This window comes from Chiloscyllium plagiosum, chromosome 15 (genome assembly GCF_004010195.1).
Source record: "Chiloscyllium plagiosum isolate BGI_BamShark_2017 chromosome 15, ASM401019v2, whole genome shotgun sequence".
NCBI classification, from domain to species: domain Eukaryota; kingdom Metazoa; phylum Chordata; class Chondrichthyes; order Orectolobiformes; family Hemiscylliidae; genus Chiloscyllium; species Chiloscyllium plagiosum.
In genome coordinates, this window is record NC_057724.1 from 55,043,581 (window position 1) to 55,050,310 (window position 6,730).

Sequence of the window (6,730 nt, forward strand, 5' to 3'; positions counted from 1 at the left end):
GGATGGAACTCAGGTACAATGAAGGCTATTATAATGTTCACATAGCCCCAATTCCACATGGAAATAGACCCTTTAGTCCAACTCATCCATGCCAACCAGATATCCTGACCTGATCTAGTCCCATTTGCCAGCACTTTGTCCATATCCTTCTAAACCCTTTCTATTCATATATCTATCCAGATGCCTTTTAAATGTTGCAATTGTACCAGCCTCGAACACTTCCTCTGGCAGCTCATTCCATACATGCATTACCCTCTGCGTGAAAAAGTTGCCTCTTAGCTCTCTTTTAAATTTTTCATCTCTCACCCTAAATCTATGCCCTCTAGTTCTGGACTCCCCCACCCCAGGGAAAAGTCTTTGACTATTTACCCTGTCCATGCCCCTCATGATTTTATAAATCTCTATAAGATCACCCCTTAGCCTCTGACACACCAGGGAAAACCGTCCCAGCCTATTCAGCCTCTCCCTGTAGCTCAAATCCTCCAAACATGGCAACATCCTTGTAAATCTTTTCTGAACCCTTTCAAGTTTCACGACATTGTTCCGATAGGAGGGACACCATAATTGCACACAATATTCCAAAAGTGGCTTAACCAATATCCTGTACAGCCGCAACATGACCTCCTAACTCCCATACTGAATGCTCTGTCCAATAAAGGAAAGCATACCATTAAAAAGATAAGACTTAGTAATTTTATTCTTTTACAGGATGCATCACTGACAAGAACAATATATATTGGCCATCCCTAACAACCCATGAATACCACTGAGAGACTTGTTAAATCACTTTAGAAGGGCATTTAAAATACAACCACTTTGTTGTGGATCTGGAATCATATGTAGGCCAGTTGAAATGAAGATTATTTTTATTTCAAAAATATACTTTATTCATAAAATATTTTGATGATCTGTACAATTGGTCATGTCATACATCCGTAAACATTCCATTTCTTGGTATACAGAGACAGAGTAATCATTCATATATACAGGTTTGTACGATTATATATTGAGCTGAGGTGTCAGCAGAGCCCAAATGACTGCGTGGGCCCCCTGTTCTTCTTAGGCAGGCAGATGTTACACAGTGGTCTTTCCCCACTGCGCCTTGGCGGCAGCTGCCTCAAGCTTCAGCGTGTCCCTCAACACGTAATCCTGAACCTTGGAATGTGCCAGTCTGCAACACTCCGTCAGGGTCAACTCCTTCAGCTGGAAGATCAACAGGTTTCGGACCGCCCAGAGAGCGTCCTTCACCGAGTTGATGATCCTCCAGGCACAGTTGATGTTCGTCTCAGTGTGCGTCCCGGGGAACAGACCGTACAGCACGGAGTCCGGCGTCACGGAGCTGCTCGGAATGAACCTTGACAAACACCACTGCATTCCTCTCCAGACTTCTTCTGCGTAGGCACATTCCTGAAGGAGATGTGTGACAGTCTCGTCCCCCCCGCAGCCGCTTCGAGGGCAGCATGCAGTGCGAGAGAGAGTTCGGGTGTGCATAAAGGATCTCACAGGCCCTTCTCACCACCAGCCAAGTCATGTCCTAGTGCTTGTTGGAAAGTTCTGGTGATGAGGCATTCTGCCAAATGACTTTGACAGTCTGCTCAGGGAACCGCTCGATAGGATCCGCCCTCTCCTTTTCCCAAAGGGTCTCAAGGACACTACGTGCTGACCACTTCCTGATGGACTTGTGGTCAAAGGTGTTTTTCTTCATAAACTTCTCCACGAAGGACAGGTGATCCGGAATGGTCCAACTACTCGGAGCGTTCCGCGGCAGCGAGGCCAGGCCCATCCTTCACAACACCGGGGACAGGTAGAACCTTGGTACGTAGTGACACTTGGTGTTTGCGTACCAGGGATCCACGCACAGCTTGATGCAGCCACACACAAAGGTGGCCATCAGGGCGATGGTGGCATTGGATGTATTTTTCCCCCCGTTGCCCAGATCTTTATACATCGAGTCCTTTCGGACCCGGTCCATCTTTGACCTCCATATAAATTGGAAGATGGCCCGGGTAACTGCAGTGGCACAGGTTCTGGGAATAGGCCAGATCTGTGCCACATATAACAGCAATGACAGTGCCTCACACCTGATGATCAGGTTTTTTCCCGCGAGACATTAGCGAACCAAATGGGTTTTATCATGGTTTCATGGTTACCACTGCTGATACAAGCTTTTAGTGCAGGTTGAATTTTATTAGTTGAATTTTTAACTTCCTTGGTTGTATTTGGATCCATGTTCCCAAAGCGTTATCCTGAACTGCTGGTCAAATGACCTTACCACTAAACCATCTCCACCTCCATTACTCTTATACAACACCTTTCACAACCTCAGAATATCCAAAATTGCATTCCAGCCAATTAAATGTAATCAATAGCATAGTGTAGAAAATACATCAACTAATTCACACATGGCAAGCTCCAAACATTACAATGACATAATGATCAGATAACATTTTTGAGCTGTTGACAGGGTAACAATCCACCCAGGCCATCAGTGTTAAATCCCCATTTCTTTGTTGAAATAGAATTGCTTCCACCTAACAGGACAGAATTCTCTTGGTCGAACAGTTTGTGTGAAAGACAGTACAACTGACAGTCTAGCACACACTCAGTACCACTCTGGAACATGAGTCTGGAATTTAGAGCTGAAAGATATGGAGAGGATATCAACCCACAATTGTCTGACTTGATGGTAAAAGCACTATCCATTGAGTCACTCAGGTGTCAGTTGGTCACTGCAGTGTCACCAAGAAGTATGCTCAGTGGATGCTGACTATTTGCACACCAGAAAAAGAGAAAATATAATCACTGTAATAATTCCATGCATACCATGGTTCCTAAATCTTGTATATCTAGCACACTGTCACAAGTGGGGGCATAGCCCAGGACAATCAAAAATAGAGGAAGATTAATTACCTTGCTCTTGGGAATCAAGTTAAATGAGAGCTATTCGTCAATTTTTTTCAAAAACATCAGCAGTTCTCTTATTTTAGATAACAAGTAGCTACCTTATGCATCTACTGTATTGTTTACAAATGCATAAAACATATATTGTATATCTGAGGCTCTGAGAGGAATGCAGACAAGAGTTGGTGGACATACTGGAAACCAAAATGGATACTTTTTAAAAAAATGAACATTGTATTTATTTGAACATTTTTGAGAGATAATAAAAGAAATATTGATGTTTTTCTTGTTTCAACCAAAATGAAGTTTGAGCATATTTTTGCAATCGAAGAATATCGAGGTATCCCAGACAAAATATTTTCCTTATATTGATATACAGGCTATTATTTATAATGTATATATTGAATACATTATTTTCACTAATTTATTATCATTCTCTGAATCTGCAATAGACATATCCAAATTGTTGATCTAATCAGACATCGATATCATAGGCAATACATACAATTGATGCCTATTATGGCATCGATACTGGCAAAAGAAGAGCCTAAAGTGAATTACAACTGCCACAGAAAGCAATTCATCTCTGTAGAGAAAGAAGAAAAGACTTAGATATATTACATTTGCATAACTCAGGCTGTTCAAAACACTTTACAATAACAACAATATTTATGTAATGCCTTTCATGCTGTAATGTAACAGCATTTTATAACAGTGTAATCAAACAAATTTTAACACCAAGTCACATAAAAAGGCAGATAAGCAAAAACTTGATCAAACGAGGTAGGTTTTAAAAAGAGGCCAAAGGAGGAAAGATAGAGATGCAGAGAGATTTAGGGAGAACTTTTCCAGAGATGTGGACATGGACAGATGAGGGCATCACCACTAATGATGCTTGAGAAGCCAGAGGAAGATGGATACAGAGCTGGAGGAGATAATATGGGAAAGGAGGGGTGAGAGTGTGAAAAAAACAGCATGATAATCTTAAAACCAAAGGATTACTTAACTGAGGAACAGTATAAGTCAGTGAACACTGGGTGGTGAGTGAACAGAACTTAGTGCAATTTAGGGTAAAGGCAGGAAGGTTTCCTTACATTTATAGAGTATTTTAGTAGTGTAGTCACTGTTGTAATAGAGGAAATGCAGAACTAATTTGTACAGGTGGTTCTCATATAAATTGTGTTTCGGCAGCGTGATTTGGCTATAGTGTTGCTGAAGAATGAGGGAATGGTATTTTCGAGAACGCTTTCCTCTGTTTGCAACAGCGCAATTCCAGCAGTGATTGTTTTTCATGCTTCATTCTACACATGCGCCAATGTCAGCGCTGAAGTCTCCACACCGTTCTGTGCATACGCCGATATCAGCTGCCATCAGACCATGTGACAGGTACAGTACTATACATTGAGCAGCTTCCTCTCAAAAATTAAACTCATGAATGTTCATCGCTCTCCCTCTGAGACAAGAATTTTCTTGTATAATTCCTGTACAAGCCCTGCATAATTCCTGCAGGACTGCATTACTCTTAGACAGACCATTTGCCTTTCTAATTTGTTCTTGTACTTGCGTACCACACAAATCTCACCAACCCCCACAAGAAACAGTCAGAAGACAATCAACCACAGCCATCTACTTCTGCAACCACAACTGCACCTGATGATGATTTGGAGATGTCGGTGTTGGACTGGGGTGTACAAAGTTAAAAATCACACAACACCAGGTTATAGTCCAACAGGTTTAATTGGAAGCACACTAGCTTTCGGAGTGACGCTCCTTCATCAGGTGATTGTCACACAACACTATAACCTGGTATTGTGTGATTTTTAACTTTGCGCACCTGATGATGGTGGTGATGATGATGACCTTCTGTCCTTGCATTAACAATATTTTTTTCAATGTAATGTGTTAAATTTACTTTTGCTAATAAATATGATTTAAACTTTTATTCAGGCTGTACTATACTTTGTGTTCAGCTTTTGGGTGATTTTTGAGTGATCGCAAGTGATTTTTTTGCTGGTCTGCCCTCCTAACCCCACTTTTCCCATAGGCCCCATTATTTCTATTAAGCAATTTTTCTTTTAAGTGAGGTTTGACTGGATGTAACTATGATCACAGAAGAACTATTTGTACAACACATTGATCCATCAAGAGCAAGAGATAATAACTGCACACACTTCTGACAACACATATGTATATAACATCATTAACATAGTTGAACATTCCAAAATGTTTCTTCAGGATGTTTTCAAACAAACATTGATTTTGGCTTAGGGACAAAAGAAATAAGTATTCGAGATAATTCTGCTGCTCTTTGTTGAATATTGTTGTTGGACTGCTTAATATGCCAAGGGGACAAAAAACAAACCAGTATAACATCTCGTCTGAAAGACAACTGTGTAGTAGCCCAGCATTGCATTGAGTTGATAATATGCTTGTGTCTTTGGTCTGATCCTTGAACCAACAACCAATTGGCTTAGACTAAAGAGATTTCACGACAACAGACACTTACAGAGTTGCTGTTCCAGCAGTAATAATAATTGCTTCAATGGTATAAATCTTGTCTATGGGCATCTGAATGTCAATATTATATGTCCTGCATTACATTATTGACAACATCCTGAACTGAGATTGAAGACAGATTCTGCAGATCTGCCTGTAGGCGATTAAAATAACATATGGCAACTACTGCAGATCATTTCACCTTTTTAAAATGTTGCAAGTTGAGCTTTGCTGGTTCATGTATCACTTAATGAGATTAATGCCTGGCTACAACTTCCTCTGTGCTATGTTTAAGGAAATGCTATTTATCGTCAACAGTTATAAATCGCTCGTTAAATATCCTGAGCTGGGGGTGGGGGTGGCGGTGCGGTGGGTGGTGGGAACAGAATGTGACTTTAAGGGATTAATTGTTTTAAACAGTATAAAGCTCCAGAGTATCAAACCATTCCAAATTGGGGTTCATTGTGAGAATTCAAAGGGGCTTAGCCAAGGAGTGATTTCACCTAGATTCTGACTAATGGGTGAGCAGAATTTCTAGAAAGCTCCCATACCTCTAACCATTATCCTAACTATTATCTGCCTCGACCTTCTTCATTTCCAACTGCTGCAGGGACATTAACCACCTCAACCTCTCTACCCCCCTCTCCCACTCCAACCTCTCACAACGAACAGCCCTCCAGTCCCACTGCTCCAATCCCAACCTCACCATCAAACCAGCAGATAACGGGGGTTCAGAGGTAGTTTGGCGCACTGACCTCTACACCGCTGAAGCCAGATGCCAACTCGAGGACACCTCCTCCTACCGCCCCCTCGACCATGACCCCACCCCCTCATCACCAAACCATCATCTCCCAGACCATACAGAATCTCATCACTTCAGGAGATCTCCCACCCACCGCTTCCAACCTCATAGTCCAGGAACCCCACACTGCCCAGTTCTACCTACTTCCCAAGATCTACAAGCCTGAACACCCTGGCCGACCCATTGTCTCAGCATGCTCCTGCCCCATGAACTCATCTCTACCTACCTCGACACTGTCCTATCCTCCCTAGTCCAGGAACTCCCCACATACATTCGAGACACCACCCACACCCTCCACCTCCTCCAAGACTTCCGTTTCCCCGGCCCCCAATGCCTCATCTTCACCATGGATATCCAATCCCTCTACACCTCCATCCGCCATAAGCAGGGCCTCCAAGCCATCCGTTTCTTCCGCTCCCGACGTCCCCAACAGTACCCTTCCACCGACACTCTCATTCGTTTGGCTGAACTGGTCCTCACCCTTAACAATTTCTCCTTCGAATCCTCCCACTTCCTCCAAACCAAAGGGGT